The 17,857-nt window shown below is 42.3% G+C and overlaps 1 protein-coding gene across 1 annotated transcript in view; it reads right to left on the bottom strand.

The window, feature by feature from the left end:
* large1 (LARGE xylosyl- and glucuronyltransferase 1) overlaps positions 1–17,069 on the bottom strand; it is a 126,501-nt gene extending 109,432 nt beyond the window's left edge. The window contains exons 1-2 of the mRNA XM_061077494.1: positions 16,590–17,069; positions 2,828–2,967 (exon numbers count right to left, since the gene is read on the bottom strand). The gene's annotated coding sequence lies outside the window, so the exon portion shown is untranslated. The remainder of the gene's footprint in view (positions 1–2,827; positions 2,968–16,589) is intronic.
* Between the last annotated feature and the right edge of the window lie 788 nt (positions 17,070–17,857).

Genomic DNA, 17,857 nt, shown 5'->3' with positions numbered 1-17,857 from the left:
CGAGAAAAAATGTGTGCTTACTTTTAAGGAATCCGTCTTAGCGAAAGGAAATAGTTGTCGGTAGGACAGTTTTGAACGTGTTGGACAAGCATTTCAGCGATATTAAAATCAACATTTAACAAGCTGATTGCTGGGTAAGGACAACTTTATTGGATGGCTGTCCAGCCCTGCACATTTACCGCTTGATGTAATAGCAACAGACAGATCAGTACTTATTGGATTCTCCAACTTTTCCACTCCACCAGTGTAATCCTGAGAGATTTCAGGCATAGTGATAAAAGTTGCCATGGTCCCCCATGTCAGGAGTTGGTTTCAGATGTGTGTTAGGAAGCATAGCAGTCTTTACATTTATCCTCTATTCTTTGGGGTCTATTCTATATCAGAAGATGATGGAACTTCGGGGATTAGGTGAAACGGAATGGTGTGACGTGAGTGGTGGGCCAGTAATCTGCCAGTTTTGTCACCCAGCTCATGATTACTTATGGATTTAGAGATTAGTTCAGCAGCATGGCCTCCGGTCAACGTGTTGAATTCTGATTGTAGAGAGGCGTCTTCTCCACTCACCTGAAGTTGATGGAGTGGCATTAAGATTATCGATCCAAGAAATAATCGTTGTTCGTTAATTTCCTTTTTCTCATGATTTAACTGAGAGATTATCTCCCCTCTATTATAAGATTCCTGTCCGATATGACTTAAAAACATCAATTTGTCAACAAAAATGTCACTTGAATGTAAACCTGTTTATAATCTATATAGTGGTGATACTCCAGCTCACATAATGTAGGTTGTGGGTATATGCTGTCAATAGGCTTAGTTTGCTTTATATTGTCCTCTTTGCTGAGGGAAACACCAACTTCCCAACTGCAAAAGATGCTGATGTTGGCAGGGTTTGATGATGTTTTATGTGGGGGTTTGTTTTTACAGGGACATGTAAGCAAAAGAAGTGTACATATTCTTTTTTTTGCCTCAAATGCATTGTGAGACTAGATCTAGAAGTCAGCCTGATCCTCCCAAAGATATAAATACACACGAACACACACACACACACACACACACACACACACACACACACACACACACACACACACACACACACACACACACACACACACACACACACACACACACACACACACACACACACACACACACACACACACACACACACACACACACAATAATAAAGTAAACGGATCAGGTTCAGGACGACAACTTAAAAACCAAGTACTGAAGAAATGCCTTCATCACTAGTTCTTGTCAATCATTTCATAGACCTGATACTTTGAAAAAAACCCATATAATTTGTTCGTATTATGCATGAGGGAGAGAAGTAGTCCTTTGGTGCGAGAAATCATCTCTGCCGCAGAAAACTCTGACACTTCCTGATAAGACTTTATTAAACCTGTCACTTGTGGTCTGATCCCAGATTGCCCTTAACACTGAGGCACAGGGGCACCTCATAACTTTCCCGTGCCCTCCAACATCCTGGTCATCCAGACAAAAAGGAGAGAACAAAGCCAACCTTACATTAGCTTTTAGAGCTGAACAGAAATGACAAAGAAAAAGGCACATAGAGCGTGACCAAGTGTATGAATACAGCCACACGGCAGGGTAGGAGTACAAAGATGAAGAGGTGCATCTGTTCAGTGGAGACCAGTAAAGAGTCCCTTTCTTTGTCTCGCTCACGATGATCAAGAGTGTCACTAGGTCAAAACAATCCAAATTATCCTGACAGGAGTACATAATGTACTGTGAACTAAATGGTGTCGGCCTCACCCGCAGAGAGGGGGGAAAAATATTGATTATGCACCGGGAGTTAGTTGCCTTCCAATTCATTATGTTACCTTGGCTATATACACTCATTAGTATTCTGTTAAAGCAAAGGGGGACGTGTGCACTGCCCTACAAAGGAGTGTCTACCCTATGTGTGTCACAGGAGCTTATAAAGATATTTAAATGTAGGAATCCTCACAAATCCTCCTCAGTGATGTGTAATACACAACCGATGTGGTACCAGTAACCTATGGTACCTTATTTTGGTTCTTCACTCTCTTTGTAGGCGTAACACTTGCATTATCTGTTATATTTTTGTTGTTGTTGTCATTATTACTGCAGTCATCATTCATTCCACATCATCAAACTGCAGCAAGTCAAGTGATGTCTGCATCAGTCAACGCTTTCAAATCACCATCTCCTGAGTGGTCCTGTTATCCATATTCATACACAATAATATGATTTATGTCATTTGAAAGGAAACTAGATGTAGGATCCTATTTCAAGGAAACATGACATGGCTTACCACAAACTGTTATCTTAAAAGAATTTGTTCATAGGATCATTTACAATTCATTACAACTGTTAACTCAAGATGGACAAAGTTAATTGCTGCGACCTGTGATCCACTAGAAACGAGTCAGACAGAGCCACACAATCCAATCTTCTTTTTAGAGAGCACGTTTATAATGTTGGAAACCCTGTTGTCACGTTCAAAGGTTTGCTCCTCGCTCGCCAAATACCACAGGTCAGATGTCAAGAGAGGAGAAAGAAAAGGAGGAATAAAGTCCAAATGAAAGAAAGCCAGTGTCCTGCAGATTTCATTGAGACCATTAATGATGATCAACAGTGACCCTCATCTCTAAAGTTAGTTTCATTTTGTTAACCTGAATCAAGTGAAACTGGCTGGTTTGTCATATTTCAAGATTTGTAGCAAATATACAGGCTACATTCTGAAAGCTCTTATTTTAGCATGTGCAAAAAAAACATTTTCCTCTAAGCTTAACAAGTGTACTGTGGTTATGTTGAACTTCCCCTTGTTCACTGCGCTTACCCTGGCCTCTGTACTCTGCAGTCCACTCTGTGTGCACGTAATGATAGGAGCTGAGCCCTCCATCAATTGGGCAGAGAAGAAAGAGGGACCAGGTGACTTCAAAACTCTCAGCCGTTTTTTCTTTTCATCCAGCAAAGGAGCTGCAAAAAAAATACAAAATATATTTACTGTTGTGATGATAGGAAAACCCTTGAATCTCTCTTCTGCCGGGGTTATCTCTACCTTTCACGGTTCAATTTGGAATATGCACAGCTTCTGCTACCATGGAGACTGCCCATCTATTCTCCAAGAGTGCACCGGGACACAAATTGTTTGTGGCCAGTTTGGACTCGGTGTAAACTTCTATGTCTGCCTTAAATCTCAGAAAAATGTTTTCTTCTTTAATCGCTGCACCAGGGTAAACTTCACTCCCAGCCGTTACAGGCAGCTCTCTCAGTTGAGTGGTCGGTTTTCACTCAGCGGCTGACAACATCTCCCAGCTACACTCGGAGTCTCCTCTTATACGAAGCAGCACTGCAAAGATACAGCAGCTTGAAGATGAACTAGTGTTTAGTTGGGAGGGACACAGACCTTTAGTGGCCCAGATGAAGCAATTAATCATGGCCATCTCTGAGCTGCAGGCGAAGCAAGAGAAAAAAGAACATATCCCACTGAAACATTCATCTTCATGGTGATTTTTTTCCCCCTTCGGCATCGCTCTCTGGCTGCAAGTTCTTTGTTGTTGTCAAAAGCCAAGTAGCACCATTAGTCCAGGGAAAGTTACAACTCCAACACTTTTATAATGTTGATCGGCTTTAAAACACTAACAGGTAAGGAAAAATTCAGCTCTAAAAAAACTAAGTGTAGCACATAGTCCTCACATAATAAACCGATAGGTCTCTTTGGTGGCATACATGAATCGTCATTTCTAAAATTGATTATGGCTGAAAACAGTGTTTTTTTTAATCAGTTCAATTGATTGGGTTGATCCTTTGCGCAATCATGACTCATATTCTGTACGTGGTGGTTTTCTAGAACACACACCACAAAGAGTACCAGGGTTTTGAACAAGGAATTGAAGTAGCAACCAGTAGGTAATATGAGCCAGCGAGGGGGGGATACGAAGACGATGATGACTTGGCTGCAAGAGCCCAGATTTGGTGCCTCTGGTACATTCTAATGCCAAAATTCCTTCATACACAATGCTCTTAATTATTGCATATTTTAATGAGTTTTTCTACCTGGTTGTTAACCTGTAGTGAATTATTTAAAATGAAAAAAAGTAAATGAGAAAATTACAAATGAACTTTCAATTTGACGAAATACAAAATCCAGCTAGTGATTAAGTTTGTAATTGGCATTTAAATTTTTAACCACACAGAAACTGACTAGTTACTTCACCTGGTTCATTGTGTGTGTGTGTGTGTGTGTGTGTGTGTGTGTGTGTGTGTGTGTGTGTGTGTGTGTGCTGACACAGCCTCTCCGAGGAGGAGACAGAGAATCAGAGAAAATAGATTCGGCCGATTATACAATTCAACAGGAAATTAGAATTAGAATCACAATTAAGCTGAATAACATAACCAACAGAAATTAAATGAGTACTTGGCTATTTGGCAGACAGATGCTTGTGGGAAGCACAAGACTAACGTAAGGAATAGGACTAGGAAGAGAAACATGGTCATCGATGCCTCCAAGTGAAAGATAAGGACAAAACCACATTAAAACCTACATGTGTAATGTTACTGTTGCAGTCGTGGCTTCATCTTCTAACTTCAGTTACAACATTTCCCCTCAGTCTTCTTTACTAAGATTAGAGGGAAGCTGTCTCTCGACACGATTTTTGAAGCCCTATTTTTGCTTTATTTCAACCAACCATCACTGACCATGAGCTCTTCATGCTGATGCAACTCCTTGACTTCTCTAAACTGTCTCTTTCACTATTCCCACTGGGCACTGCAGGGCTTACTTTTTCCCCAAAGAGCACATGTGCTACTTAGTTGAAAAATTCAGGACTACATTAAGAACTTTAGAGGCGCAAAGAAAAGGCAAAGCTTACTTTTGCCCTCGGCAGTTCATTTGAAATAGTTTCTGTTCTTTGGGCCTTGATCCAGATCTAAGTAATTTAATATTAGGCATCTATCTACTGATACCAAATACTTTAGTTTATGTTAAAGGAAACATATTATGCCCATATTGGGGTTAATAATTCTAATTTTGGATTATAATTAAAAAGAAGGTTTACTATGCTCTAATGTTCAGAAAACACATACATTTCCTCATACTGCTTCCAACGTGTGTAAAGGTGTCAGCCTCCATCCTGGCTTTACCTGGCTGTCAGGGAGTTTGCTATACTAGCTGTCAGGTGCAGGTGTACATGTGGTGCAGAGGTATCGGCCGGACTACTAGCAAGGTGTTTCACTTCAAGAGAGGGTTTTTTTTGTGGAGGAGAAGAGCTCCCTGTGTTGCACACTTTGGCCTTTTTAACTTTTGACCTTTTACATACACGAAAACCTTCAACACACTCAATGAAAGGGAAAGCATTATATGTCTCCTTTAAAATGTCGACCATTTTAGTGTTGTTACAGAGTGGAGGTTCTCTCACTAACTGTCTTTGGCTGTGCAGAGACACGCAAACCAACCGTTTGTTTCTTTCAGCGATGACAGTCACGCTCAGAGTCAGAGAAACCTGAGAAACTACAGCTGAATGGTTTTCACTCTAATATGTAAACGATTATTAAAATTTTTATTTATGGAGACAACATTGGTGCAGTTTAGTGACTGTGTCGTAGTCATTGTTGTGTAATTCATCTTTTTCCATTAATACATTGTACAGTTTGATGACATCTTTGCACATCATATGGATGAAGGACTTTGACATTATCAGAGAGAGAGAGAGAAAAAATAATTCTCTCACACTGACTTGTTCAGCAAACCCCCCTCAAATAGAGTAATGTCTCAATTTACCACCACTGACAGATAAACAGTTAGAAATACACATTTGCCTTTCAATGTGGTCTGATGACAACTTAATAGAAACTTGTTTATTTTAAGATAAGTAGATTAACAATAATATTTCATCATGTATAATAACCCAGCCGAGACTATAGGAGGTGTTTTAACAGGACAAAACTCCTGTGTCAACCAGTACTGTGAGCCAAACAGACAGAGAGAACATGCCACTGTGATAGTAACAAAGAGGTTTAAAAGGTTTCAATAGTGGAACAATATCAGAAACACTCTGGAGGCCTACAGCTGGGTGTCAGCTGAGCGGGGTGGATTTCTCTCGGCAACCCAGTGGGTCAATATCAAGCCTCCTCTGTAAAAATCAATGGCACATGCCTTCGGCAGTGACAGGGCCTCTGTAGGAGACTCATGAGACACAGAGGAAATGTTCCATATGTCACATGTTGCTACGTGTCTCTGATACATCTGCTTACATGAGCTCTGTCAGGGGCACAACGGTAACAACCAGCATATCTACAATATCTACACTAAAATATCTACATAGAGATACAAGCAGCAGATTAATTGTGTCTGGTAAATAGAAGCTGAGTCAGGGTGTAAATAACCAGCAGTCACGTGGATACAACAGTTTGGAGTGGCATTGATGTCATAGCTTGTGGCTAAAATCGGATTCTAATTACGCAGAGAAATAGCACCGGAAATGAAAGAAGGCTCAATGTTAAATGAATCAAAGCCAATCAATGGGAAATAATGAATAACCACTTAAATCCTCAGTGGGTGACGATCAGCAAGCCACTGAATCATTATTTGCTTAGTCAACTGTTGTGATTAGGGATGCCATCATGTGGAAATTCTCCCGCCAGTAAATAAACTTGTGACAGCACCGGTGTTGCCGCTTACGCCGAAGAGTTGAAGTGAAGAAGTGTGTTGGCTTTGTTTGTGCAGCCTTACTCTTGTGGTGCATTTAAAGACGTGCTTCACAATGATTACCCAAACGGAGCAGCATTGCCCAGAGAATGAATTCAACCTATGGTGGTAACGGCGTGCACGCACACAAAGGGTCGCTCGCACGCACAACAGATCTCGAGGGACCAGGTAGACAGACTGAATGTCACGGGTATGGTGAGGACCCAAATGCAGCACAGGCAGACGAGATCTTAATTGGTAATGAACTTTATTTTTCACTGCAGTCTAAAACAGTTCTTAACAGTGGCAGGGTGAAAAGTCTTTGTTCCCAGTGATCTTCAGCGAGATCCGGCAAGGAGTGAGTCTGGTGTTGCTGAGTGGAGGCAAGGTCCACAGCAGGAGGATTACCTAGATGCAGACAGGTTCAGTGGTGAGCTGTGTAGCAGGCCGGAGCAGGTAGCAAGCAGGTAGCAAGCAGGTAGCAAGCAGGTGGCAGGCAGGTAGCAGGCAGATAGCAGGCAGATAGCAGGTAGGTAGCAGGTAGCAGGCCGGAGCAGGCAGCAGGCAGGTAGCAGGTAGCAGGCCGGAGCAGGTAGCAGGCAGATAACAGGTAGCAGGCCGGAGAGAGAAATGCTGGAGGTCAGGCATTTACGCAAGACAATCTGGCACTGAAGCAGAGACAGGAGCAGGCTTATATGCAGCCAGGGCTGTCACAGGTGTGGAGAGTTGGCCTGATGAGGGGGCGTGGCTAACAGGTAGAGTGGAGCAGAGACAGAGGAGTGGAAAAATACCAGCAGACAGGAGATGAGCAGACTGTGACACTGAAGGCCCGGTCACATACATGGGAATGTTCCAGGAGCGAATCTTTGCCATCCGTTCACTACCAATCTGTGATAGTGAGGGGGCGAATAACATGCTTGCTTCCTGTGGCAAGAGAAATTGCATCGTGGCTTCACATGGAGTTCAACTCTGGTGAACTTTAACCCGCAATATTTGCTTTGCATTCGTGTATGAGTGACCAGGCCGTAGAGAGTAAAAGATCAATTCTGGATAATAAAAACTCCCTGGACCAAATCACAAACACGCAGTGAATCATGGTTGTGCAAGGACGGGGTGGCGAGAGAGAGAGTGAGTGAGCACAGAGCAAATAGAGCTGCAAACAGTGCTGCACACATCAAGTTGGAGAGCCCTTGTTATTAAGAGCAGTGTGAAAAATGTTTAGTTCATTATGAAACTGTGGCAGGACAAATTAGAATATGGCGGGCCGCCACCGCCTAGATAATTACTGGGAACAGTGCAGTGGCAGCCTGCCATGGTCTAACTTGTCCCAACACAGTTTTATATTGATACAATAATGCAATTTTATATCCACAAACTAATACAGCATAAAAGACCTATAGATTGGTGTTATATTTTGTGCCATAGCTTCAATGTGGAGCTCAATTTTCTTTGCCCCACTCTCTCACATGTCACAGACTGGACATTGGCCGCATCAGGAGAAATCCCTCTGTGTTGGTGGTCTGCATGGTAGGCCACCAGAAGTTCAGTTTACTGGGACCTACGTTTCCCCAGACAAAGCTGCTCACTGACAGAGGAAGAAAGAAATGCTTCTTGGGTCTTGGGTCCCCAAATTATGATTCGACTGTCAGGGAAGGGGGGGGGGGGGGGGCAGCCCCAGTGTTTCCATACAATATTATTATTCTAGGCTGGGAGCAGAGTGATAGCAGCTGCATAATTTATCATGCTGTTCAGACTATTGAGTTGGGACTTTAATTTTTATTTGCTGACAAGTACATAAAGTTTTGCTTGATTTGAATGATTCAACCCACAGAAGTGCTGTGACAAAGAGGAAGCGATGCAGCTGATATTTTCCGAACACTGATTTTCAGAGGGAAAACACTTTCTCCGGTTGGTTGTATAATCGACAACTGATACTTAACGGCTCTCTTGTTAACACAGAGGCTGTACGATGAACAGCACATCAGCAGAGCTAACTAGGTCTCTGTAGTTAAGTTTATGAAGCTTTATGTGACTGTAACAATATTCAAATCAAAAATGTAACAGGTCTGACCTACAGAGACCGCTGCTGTGACCTGTATGTACAAGTGACACGAGTCTGACATTTAAAATGACAGCAGCATTGTAATTTTTCCCGTTGTGTCTCGTTCAACGGTGTCACATTTAGAGAAGAAACGATCCTGTACTGGGGAGTGACAGCGTGAGGAGAGGCAGATGAAATGAGACACCACACAGAAGACAATGGTGGATAATTAAGATTATACTGTTAGTGTGTACGAGTGAAAACAAGAAGGGCATGTGTCATTTAAAAATAAACATATATGTGCATCATTAGAAGCCTACAGTGCCGGGCCTGCGCTCAGCACCGGCTGATTGACAGCCTTGTTCCCGCATGAGATGTAAACATGTGGGTAGTAACCAGCCATGAAAACAGCCTGGTAACCAGCCGCTGAGTTCCTCCCACAGGAACGCACGCCCACTGCAGAGTGAGGCCGGAGAGAGAGGAGCTCTTCCACTCAGTGTGAATGTCAGAGGTCATTCCAGCAGCATCTCTTCAGGGCAGTGGACGGTCGCCCCCATTACTTCTACACAATGCACAACAATCGGAGCGTTACATTTCACTGGCTTTCCCCTGACTAAGTGTACTCTACACAGCACCACACAGGCACCATTACTCATCCACCATCAGCAGCGATTGACAAAGTGGAAGATATCTACATGCTAACCAGTGAGCTGCTGCACACCATCATTGACCATTTTGTTTAATTGACTCAGTTTTGACTGACACTTCGTACCCTAAACAATATTTGTAGTCTAAATAAATTTGCACCAAAATCAGGCAAAAACATATCAGACAAGTTCTCATAAAAAAAGGTCATGCCTTTGCTAAAGTTTTGCTGCTTTCTCTGTACACAAGTCAAGTGTGGACTGATATTGAGTGGGAGTGTGTGTATATATGGATTTTGAGGGAAACAACTCCTTCTCGATCCTTTGAGAGATGGAAATACATGATCATAAATTCCGTCAATTCTTTCTCAAGATTCAAGAAGACTTACTGTATTGTCATTCCAAAACACGAGGTACATGAGAGGGAATGAAACTAAATACTGAGGTCCCGGTAAAGCAGCATTGAAATAGAATACTAAAATCTAAAAACTAAGCAGAAGCAGCAGATAAATACAATAAAATCAAACAAAAGAATCTCAGACTAAAGGATAAAAACCATACCATTTAAAAAGTGCAAATGAGTATTGATATATGAGTATAATTATTCAAGTTTTATTGCACATGAAAGATTCTGGTGTGTGGGTGGTGTCTTGTACTTCACCATCAGTGTCTAAGATGCTCTGAACGACATGAGACACAGCAGCAGGTGCCAGTAAATGCCAGTAAGAACATCCCATAGAGTGAGACAACGCTCCACCACAGACCGACTTATCCCCTCCATGAAGAGGACATGTCTTGAAACATACCGCAAAGGGATGTCCCTACAGCTGGTGAGTAACTCTGCATACCGTGTACCGTTGTGCTTCGCAGCTTCTCAGCTTCTCGTCTTTCACAGTAGTTGGACAAACGGATGAACGGAGGGACAGATGAACAGCCAACCTGAAAACGTCGTACCTGCAGAATCAACTGTCGCTGATGCAGAGGCAAAACCCAGGAGAGCTGTTTAATTTGTTTCTCCTTTTTATATTTTCTTTGCCAAGTTTCATGACCTAGAAAAAAAAACATATGAACATAATTTGCATTTCTGACCCACTTCATTTCGCTTTTTAACTCCCACATGATATCTGGAGCAGATGACAGATAATCCCGAGATCACAGACTCGAAGCTATGAGGTGTGAAGGAAACTGTGGCTCTTCCTCTAGTTTATGAACTGCTGAGTGTGTGCACAGGTCCTTATTCTACCAACTGCAGCCACCACACTGTGTTGGATGCAGTCCCAGAACTGCTACTTCTGTCAAATACTGCTCATAGGTTGTGGCTTTACTTCAGGGTCCAAGGATGTATCATGAAGTCACATACATTTATAGTTTTGTTTTAAAAAAAAGGGACACAGTGATCCTTAACATTTTCCTAATTGGCCAACAGGTCCAATTGAAAGAACAGGTGAATTACTAATTTAATTTTTGAGCATTACTTCCACTTTCCAACCATTTACAATCATCAAGTTATCATTTTATTTAGCCTCAATATGATTAAAGCTATTACATCTTAACTATGAGCATGGAGGAAAACCATTAATTTAAGTGGGACCTGTCGTGTTGCTCTGTAAATCTATGGTCTTGACCTTTTTTTGTTATGATTTGGCTCTTAAAATTTAACTGAACTGAAAACCTATTATTATAATTCATTGCTCATTTTGCCATGGATTTTTTTTTGAGTAAAGCACTTTGTAACCTTGTTAAGATAAGTGCGAAAAACAAATAAAGCTATTATCATTACTATTATTATTTTAAAATAAAAGTGGTAAAGCAGCACAACGAAACAAACACAAATTTCTCTAAAGCCAGAGAACTTTAAACTGTTTCATTTAACTTCCAACAATACCCCGTCTTTAAACACAGAACTGTGCTGTTGAACTTCCTCTCATGTGTGGGCTCACTCCCACCCTGTTCCCTACAACGCATCAGGGAACCTCGAACCAAACCCTCGCAAGGTTCCAAAATGTTCAAGCAGCGTGAAGGCCCATGGTTTGAATCGTTTTTTTTGCATTTTCGAACAGGGCAAGATACAGCTTTCTTAAGATTTAGGACCGTGGACCCCATGGCAAATGATTTTCCATCTAAATGAGAATGGAGGATACTGATCTTTTGCTTGATGATATTGAATTAAAAATCAATTATCCGGAATGATTTCTATGATAATTAATTACCTAAATGTTTCTGATGCAAACAGCCCTAATTTCTGTTGGGACTATTGAAGCTTCTATACCTAGACAAACAGCGTCTTGGCAGGCCCCTCAAAAGATGTGAAATGCGATGATTAGTGTCACATCAGGGGATAATCCTGTATGTTAGAAAACATGTCTGCACTTTGCCTAATTTGATCAAATTGGAACACAACGGTGTTAGTAATTTTCCCGAATGGCCACACTTGGATGGTGGGGTGAAAAGTTTGCGGTCGCAGAGAAGGGTGAGACGTGATAATTGTACAAATGGGAGCTCCAACGCACATTTCCAGGCAGCCTGTGGCACTCATTCATTCGCTCACACGAAGTGATGGGAGCTCGAAAGAGAAAATCAAACCGTTGCCTACTTCCACATCTCCACAGCCACTCCCTGGGGGGGCATGAATGTCACAATGTCGATTTCTGAAGCTACAGACTATTTTCATTATCCATTTTTTCTAATTATTTCTTTACAAGTAGCAGGTTAATTATTCAGAAACGCCCTGAGTAAAAGATATCCCTGAGTAAAAGATGGCTCCTGCAAATTCCATCCGACATTTATGACTTAAAATGAACTCACATAATCAATTAATTGGCTGATTTATTAATTGTTTCAGCTCATCATTAATCCATTTTCTGTTGATTGGTGAATTGATGTTGGTTTAAAGTTTAATTTGTTTTAGGCTTAAACACAACAACGGAATGTGGTGACTGTTTACTCTGGGCTCGTCAGCAAGTGCACAGCACAAGTCGGTTAGTTCAAATGAGACTGCATCAAAATCTGTAACACTTCATATAGTACAGCTCTGAGCATGGAAATGGAATAATGAATAAATCCATGCTTCCTAATGACAAATCTACCCTGGCAATGGCAACAGCATCAGAGAAACTCCAAGACCTAATAAAAGGAAATGTTATGTCCTAATTCATTGTTATCCAGAGATCCCGTCAGTTCAGTGAAATGCATTGATAGTCCACATGCAGGAGTAATATGACATGGTGGTGTTTTCCCTCCTCAGTTCAGTGAAGAGACAAATCCAGAGACAGAGCGATTCAGCCACCCGCTGTCCAACAATGACTACATTCAACACGTCAGAGCGGCGAGCAGCGGGACTCCTGGATTTTCACTTGACGGTCTCCAGATCAAAACGAGCCTCCCAATCACATCGTCAGACATACAGCAGTCACTTCAGGGTGTGAACGGATCTCCAGCGGAGGGGGGGCATTAACTATCACAAATCGTAATAAGTGCATCACCTGGAATGTGACTGCCGGGCCTGAATGGGGTAAATCAATGAGGCATTGGACAGAGCAGGCCCCCCCCCCACACACAGTATGTCATCCTCCATGCCCATTAATGAAGACAAACTGACATAATACTGATATGCTATGTATCCACTCAGATGGAGTTGTTGATTGTCGATAGACTGTTTAGAGATTATCGACTCATTATGGCCAAGTGTCTAAATCTATTGTGACGGATGAGCTTCTGTAAACCTAGGCTGGAGGTTGAGCATAACGTTGTGAATATGCTGCTGCATTTGATGTTGATTAAAGCTGTTCAATCATAGTCAGAACTCAAAATTCTAATTTCACCAAGACTGTGGTCTGTGTAACTTCAAACATTTAAGATGCAGCAATGGGATCATAAATGTTTTTTTATAGTTAAAATGCAAAGGGTTGGTGATAGTGATGACATTTGATACAAAATGGCAAACAAATTAATATTTATAGTTTCATAAATATGACTTTTTTTCTGACAATTTAATGAGTAAATCATATATCACTTTAATTAATCAATTATTTGACAAAATTTACCATTTAAAAAAAGCACCATTGTTAAATTATCTTAAAATGTAATTCTACTCTGGTATGGTCTGGTCAATATGTGATTCAAATTTTGAGACAAAAGACATCCAGGGGGCACCTTAACCAAAATCCAATATATGCATACATCAAATATCAAGAAAACATCATGTATCAGGGTTCTTGCACTATTTTAAAAGTCAAATTGAATGCTTTATAAGACCTTTTTAAGACCTAAAAAATGCCAAAACATTTTCTTTGATAGAGAAGAGAATTTAAATTAACCTATTAATTAGCCTCATAGGATATTAGATTAATAACACTGAGTGAGTAACTGTTGGAGCTATTTACTGTTTTCTTTAGTAAACAGTCACTCTTCCTGACCGAGTGCTCAAAATATGAGGAAATTGCAAGAATTTCCCCCAAAAATGTATTTACTTCACACACACATTCAGACACACACAGTACTTAAACACATACACACATATGTTCTTTTGGTTCCAATTATCAGTGTTATTACCATTGTTGTTATTACTATTGTTTTCCACAACATGACCATTATGTCTCGCAAAATTCAAGTGCTCCCTTATCCTTTACTTTACTTCACGACCACACAAGAAAGTTCTGATTTTCCACGGCGGGCAGGGGGATTAAACCCAAGCTACCTAGCAGTAGTGCCAAGGTAACGTCCAAAGAAGCTAGCCAGCAGCGCTCATGAGCTAAATTTAGCATCTGTGCAGTGCGTGCAACAGGCAGATCTGTGTTTCTCCCAGGTAACGGTGCTGTTTTCTCATGACAGTGTAGCCTAAAGTAAACACAAAACACCACTGTGTGTGACTGCTTCTCACTGCTTCTTTCTTCAATTTGCAGCCAGTCGTTTGATTGTGTAAAGAAACTACACTGTTGAATGCTTCACTCCCTACAGCTGACATGGAGAGACATTACTGTGCCATCACAGGCTCATTGCAGTTCCATTACTGAGTACTGGTTTGTAAGACTGGGAATTGTGTGGCGCTGCATTGTATTCTGCCCACATGAATACTTAACATTGAGCATGATAATTTCCCCATCAGCCTTAAATGCACCCTCTGCTAATTCATTCATTTACAGTAGATGTATAGTCAATTTAAATAAATAAATTATATGATGGTGCTTAACGGTGTATTTAAATAGTTGTAATGTAATGTTTGTATTTGCTGAGCTGAATCAACATTGGATTTGGGTTTGTGGTGAATCATCAACATGTAAATTGACAGTAAAGAGGACCATGATGCCAGCTGATCAGGGCAGAGCTTGTCTCAAGTATACTTATTTTCAACGTTGCTGTGACTCTAGCCTTCGACCAAGCTCAAGGTCAACAACTCATTCCAGTGCGATTTATCAATTATTCCCAGCTACAGATGTATTACGACACTACTGCGTGCCCTTGTGCCAGTGTTTCCTTCTGCTGCCACCTGTTGGGAGGCGCTGTGGGGAACAGGAAACATTTTTCCCAACAACCTGACTGTCAAGAAAAGTAGATGTGTAATATTATGTTTGCCGAGAGCAACAGACAAACTATTATTTTCACTTGACAAGCCTGTGTGTGTAGTTTATAGAGACATGCATCATTACAGCTGGACATGAAACAAATATTGAAACAACCACTGAGGCACAAAAACACTTTTTCTCTCTGTCCTACAATGAAACAAACAAATTCACACCAACCAGCCATTGTTGTGTGTTGGATCACTTGTTTTGGCTAAAACCTGCTGCAAGTAGCATTGTCATCATCAGCATCCCCATCACTACCATCTGACATCAAATGCTTTGCCAAAGAGAGGCAGTTCAGTTGGTGTATTGAATGTTCAAATTTGAATTGCCCACAAAGGTTGTTATAAAAGCTGGAATGGGCCTTATTAGGAAAACGGTTCCCTGACATCCTGTCTTGTATTGAGAGGGAATGTGCATGTACAACCAGGATCAGGTTATAAATACCTGACCAATCAGTAACCATAGACAAGGTAGAACATTTTAAATCCACATTTTATTGCATGTTATAATCAACTCACTACCTTTATAATATCATTTCAAAATTACTTTTCAGTAATAATATCTATGATTTTTGTGTGGGGAGTGATAGGGCAGCGACCTATCTCTCCCTATTATTCTTCCATCACTGAAGAAATACTTAAATGAATAAATAATTATGACTGATTAAATCCCCTTTGTACTGTTGTAGTGTTTTGTTTGCCTCAGTTATATTACTAATCCATACCTTGGTGCATTATAAGAAAGCAGCCGTTATAAAGTAATGAAACCTAAGGTCGATGTATTTTTTTTAGGTTTTTGGGTTGTTGTTTTTTCCCCCCTTGTTTTTCAGACAAACTGAATCGATGCCGGTCTTTCAGAGGACAATGCCGAATGGACTGTTAAGATGTTGATTCAGTAGAAAAAAAACGATGGAAGTTTTTAATAAGCTTGTAATAAATTAACTTATCTTACGACTCAAGTTTGTTGGGTCTTGGCAAAATATAAATTGTGGTCACAAGGACATTTGTAAATAATGTAACAATGTTAGGATATATTACATAGAATTCCTAATCTGCAGAATTAGTTGCTGAAGGGGGGGGTAAAAGCAGGTGTAAGCTCCCCAATGTGTCATTATTAATATCCCCTGTGTTACTACTGTCTGTGTACAACTGTTGCCTCTCAGCTCCCTCCACTGTTGTGTGCGGCTGCTGAGAAGAAGTGGACAGGGACGAGCATTAGCATACTTATCAAAGACATCAAAGACCGCTTGTCCACATTTCTGCAACACGGGCAGACGAGCTGCGTCAGCGGGGGAAACTCTGAGGGTTTGACCGAGTCCTCATCCTCTGCCCCTCCGTTGGCCACTGAGGTTTATTGGGGATTAAAGGACCGTTATCCCCCTGGTTTCTGCAGGATGGGAGATAAAGCCTCATTCTGCTGCATTACTGCCTGCGCTCTGACTCATGTAGACGCACACAAACACACACACACACACACACACACACATATAAATGTGTAGATCGAAGCACAAGGACTTTCTAAGGTTACCATAAGTGAACAGACACAACACAGAGCGGTGTGAGAAACACAGCGGGGACGGGTGGGTCGGAAGCGGCCACAGTGGGACCGGTGAGGTGAGGTCGCTGCCGGCGCTCCGACGCGAGTGTGTGCGGCTTCCACTTTACCTGATGCGGGGGGAGAGGCTTCAAACTGCCGCGGGTCCGACGCTCCGGACAAATAAATCCGGCTCTCTCACCCGGACACCAGCTGCGCGCGGCTCAGTCGTACAGCAGCTCCTCATGCGCCAAACCAGACGGAGCTCCGCCGCCGACTTCTTCCATGGAGTTGGAGCGGTGTCTGGTTGTTTACGAGTCCCGGCAGTGAGCAGCTGCTACCGGCAGCAACAAGCCGGGCCGGGCGCGTCCTCCTCCGGGCAGCTGGAGCACTTGGATCCCTGAACGTGTTTGTGGCTGCGTCGCCACGGAGCAGATTCAGCGGGTCTGGATCACCGCGACCAGCAGGCAGGAGGGGGGGGGGGCAGTCACAGAGGCCTCGGCGCCAGGAGCACGGACACTCGGTCTGTGCTGCCACTGACGATCAGCTGCTCAATACGCGTTAGGAGTGTGCGGGGAAGTGGGCATCGCCTCCGCGGTGGTTTTGCTCCATCGCCCGGGTCCTGCCTGTGTCTGAGAGCTCGGCCTCCACACAGCAGCTCTTTCTTCCTGACAAGCGGCCAATCACGGCGCGGCGCTCGGGGAGGTGGGAGGGAGGAGAACGAGGAGCGGATCGTCACTGGTCCGGAGCCTGGAGCGGACTCACAGTTGGACCGGGGCCGCTCCGAGGGACCGGGAGAGCCGCTACACCTCCCGGTAAACACACCTCAAGGATTGGCGCCCTGTGTTTGCACAACATCCCCTGAAATGTCAGAGGTATTAATAGCGGACAGGGTCATTACACAAGAGATTAGGCACAGATGCAGGAGTCGCCCCCGAAGCCATTCATTTTAGTTTTTATATTAATCAATAAATCAAATTACCACAAAAGGCCCCAGACAGTGAACCTGGGGTCTCCGGGGCCACTGAGTTTGGCAGTTGGCCACTGCGCTCAGCTGGATGAGTCCTGGTCCCAAGCAGTTTGAAGGTTAAGGGGAAACTGTGGCTGCATGGAAAAGCACGATGCGGAGGTGGATGTTGGAGAAAGTTTGTAAATCGTACATAACACATTAAAGGGACTCTTACCTTTGTTGCATTTTTACACTTTTTTTGGATAAGGTTAAATTGGTATTAATAAGGTAATGACACTCTAAAATGCAAGACAGACCCACCAGGAGTAAAAACAAACAATTATTTCACTCTCATAATATTTAGTGAAAACTTCAACCAATAAAATTCTTCGGACCGAAGGACCTTATTTGCCGACATGCCTGTCTGTTTGCTGCATGGACATGCAGGTT

The sequence above is a fragment of the Limanda limanda genome, chromosome 1, assembly GCF_963576545.1.
Source record: "Limanda limanda chromosome 1, fLimLim1.1, whole genome shotgun sequence".
In the NCBI taxonomy this organism is placed as follows: domain Eukaryota; kingdom Metazoa; phylum Chordata; class Actinopteri; order Pleuronectiformes; family Pleuronectidae; genus Limanda; species Limanda limanda.
Note: the sequence above shows the minus strand (reverse complement) of the source record. Positions and strands in the feature narration are given on the sequence as shown.